This window comes from Photinus pyralis, unplaced genomic scaffold, assembly GCF_008802855.1.
Source record: "Photinus pyralis isolate 1611_PpyrPB1 unplaced genomic scaffold, Ppyr1.3 Ppyr1.4_LG1, whole genome shotgun sequence".
Classification (NCBI taxonomy): Eukaryota; Metazoa; Arthropoda; class Insecta; order Coleoptera; family Lampyridae; genus Photinus; species Photinus pyralis.
Genome location: NW_022170249.1, coordinates 26,489,101 through 26,492,413, shown reverse-complemented (window position 1 = coordinate 26,492,413; position 3,313 = coordinate 26,489,101). Strand labels below are relative to the sequence as shown.

Below are 3,313 nucleotides of genomic sequence, written 5' to 3'. Positions count from 1 at the left end.
GGCGCACTGCGGAAATCTTGTTCGCATGTGGTGAGGCTACTCTAGCAACTCGAGTCATTGGTAAGGTCATCATTTAACCGATCACGATGCCTATTATCCGCTTCCCCCTTTTATTTTTTTCGTTTTTAATATCAAAGAACAAAATTAATTAATTTTTATCTAACTGTGCTAAAGTGGGTTATAGGTGTTTTATAATAGATTGGCAATCAAGTAATTTGCTATGTTACTGCGAGCATTTTATGGCTCTACATTTAAATGCATCGTCAGACCGCACGTCAGAAATTTAATATTCTCGTCCCTGCAATTTCGAATAGTCATTAGTATTCAGAATGGGCGAATGTCATGAGAAAATTGCAGAGCATAGGTAACCGGTCACAGCAAGGTGATGATTGTGGGAATAATCCGCATTTTGTGTTCTAATGGTTGTAATCGGCAAAAAAATGCATAGGTACCTACGTGATAACAGTCGTTGCGAAATGTTGCTTGAAAATGTACTAAGAAAAATTAGTTTTTATTCAAACATCACATAATATTGACATTACGTAACTCGGCAGTTAATTTTGACTTTTTAGAATAAGGCAATAAAGGGTACTAACATGTTCTTATCATCGAAAAGGAAAATATCAATGAGCCCAATGAAAACGTGCACTGCCATTTAAAAAAATTCGTTACCTACTCACTTGATTTTCTTTTGTTTTCTGAAATCAAAACAACTGAATGCTGCCGTTTTATGTGAAATAATATGTCAAACAGAGAAAAATTTTGTATACCTACAGTCGATATTTACAGAGATATATACTATATATTCCATACATAATGGGCACCGTGTATACTGTATAATAATACTTCATGGCCGACTTTAATTATAATAATTTCCCAAACGGCAAGTAATAGTAGCATATCAACCATTTTAATTGTTTAATAACTCAACAATGGTTTAAGGTAGAGGTATGGTGTGGTATATCTTTGAATTCAGAAAAATATGGACATTACGAAAATAAAATAAAATACAGGGTGTTCTATTTAAAACATATATCTATATTATTTTGTTATCGCTTAGCTATCCATGGTGCGTTACTGTATTTTTTGGTATATAGTAAGATGACTCGTTGTCATTCCTACAACTTTTATATTTAATCTATCTATCTCAGTATCAATGTACTTTCATTCATGGTCAACACCCACTACTACCAAAATAAATCATCTTTGCATTAATAAATTAATAAATGATCAGATATAGCTGTTTTTATTCTAATTTCTTAGACTTTTCTCACTGGCATGAGTAAGTTGAAAATTGGGCGCTTAAATAGGCGTCCACTATAATAGTCAAAATTCACAATCAGTCACAATGTTATTTTAAAAGTAACACCTGTATATCTTTGCGTCAATTTTTTACCTTCTTTTTCCCGATTACATTGATGTATCATAAGTAACCCATATATTTAGCCATGAAAATCAATAAAAATCCTTCCTGTTTTTAAGTAGTAGGCCATGGATTCATCGAGATTTTGTTTTGTTTATTGTATCCATAGTAACTAGCCGATACTGCATAAAACTGTGCTGCCGTTCTCTATTTGTGCGTACATACCTAACGTATTTTAAATGACAGTTTTTTGTCTTCGGAATTCGGACACCTAGTTTCTTTAAATGATTGAAGCTTCCTTTTGTATGAAACTGGGAAAGCGATCAAATATAATAGTTTCTCACAAGAAAATAATACAGTGCTTTATTTAATTAAATTAAAAATTACTTCTTACAAAATTAAACTTGAGATCCCTATTTAATTCTAATTCATACGAACAAATAGCGTCGATAATGAAAGTACAAGTATTCCACAACATAAACATAAGCATCTTACATTTAATGAAGAACTCACCAGTATAGGAAGAGGACTCTGTTCCGGTGTTTCTAGCGATTCACTCTAAAACGATTGCTTGAGGAGTCAAAATACTTGCATTCCGATCCACGATCGACTGCGTTAATTAACGTGTTGCAATTCCTGAAAGAGAAGGCACAGTTACATTTATAACACCACTAGGGGTAGGGAATGCAATACTTTATACTGCAGCAAAATCTCAATCCCGGTATTTGCGGGATCGTTAGATGTTAATCCCGCGGGATCCCAGTATTTGCGGCATCCCGCAAAATTTTAAATAAATAATTGGCAAATAAGCGTGCGTGTGCGGTTAATTTCTGTATTAAAATAAATCGCTAATTATCACAATATTGAACAAAAAAGTACCTTCAGCCTTCTTGGATCTCAAAAAAAGGTGAACTTCTAAAGTGCCTCAAAAATCATAGTACATTTTTAACGAAAAAAGTTTAACAATTATTTAAAAAATAACTTCTCCGTTATGCGGTTCATTAACAAACTAAACAGTCGTCCCCTTGGTCGACTTCATTTATGTGCGGGATTGATCCCGCAAAAATGCTGCGGGAGCCAGGGATTTCGGGATCCCGCGATCCCGGTATTGCATGCCCTAAACACCACCTAAAACAAATCGATCAGTAAAGCTAAAAGTACTCACATTTTCAAAATTTTAAAATTAACATCAGTATAATCCCTTGACGAGGAATCACCCACAAATTTTAAACTTGATTACTATAATTGAAGAAAAGAAAAGTTAACATAACGACCCATTGACCCAGTTTCTTTATATCCGCTACATGCGCTGTGTGGTGTAGGTTATCTCAGTACAAAGGCGTTGTCCTTGTACTTGTTAAAAATTTAATTCCTTTTTACAGTTTCTACAGTTTCCTTTCGGGGCGATAAGTGATAAACGTTGCTCAAGACGACTTCCATTGGCAACGTCGACGAAAGCATAACATTCCATTTTTTAAGGAGCTTGCGATTTTTCTTCATCCCCAGCGTTTTTTGTAAACAGCATGCGTTTTTGTATTAGCCAACTAGCGTCTTGGTTATGGTACCACTCAGAGTAAATTAGAAAATTTCCATAAAGAAGATATCCAGCCGACATCGACAAAAATAGTGCAGATATCCCGGAATTCAAAACCACTACGTAAAAATCTTCCCGAAAGTCGATTTTCAGAGATTAAACTTACGTGCATGTAAAATTCCATCCACCTGGAGGACAACGGTTTGCTACAGTTGCAGCAATTAAATAGTTATTTACATAAAAGTCCGGAAAATGACACATTACACTGGTGAGGAAATATTGACGTGCGATGCTCCTTTGTTGTACCTAAATAAATAAAGCACGTAATTAAATTTACGTTACAATATACAACCAATTAAGAATTTAGGAAAATTAAAAGTGTAACACGTCTTTCTTAAGCTAGCATTACACTTGTC

At 34.4% G+C, this 3,313-nt stretch overlaps 1 long non-coding RNA gene across 2 annotated transcripts; it reads right to left on the bottom strand.

Moving 5' to 3' along the window:
- Positions 1-1,859: 1,859 nt before the first annotated feature.
- LOC116166828 lies at positions 1,860-3,313 on the bottom strand. Of its 2 annotated transcripts, XR_004144418.1 has the most exons (3): positions 2,529-3,313; positions 2,243-2,491; positions 1,860-1,999 (listed from the first exon to the last, which is right to left on the bottom strand). It is a non-coding gene; the product is annotated as an uncharacterized LOC116166828 (long non-coding RNA). The 2 variants fall into 2 exon arrangements; XR_004144417.1 differs by lacking the exon at positions 2,243-2,491.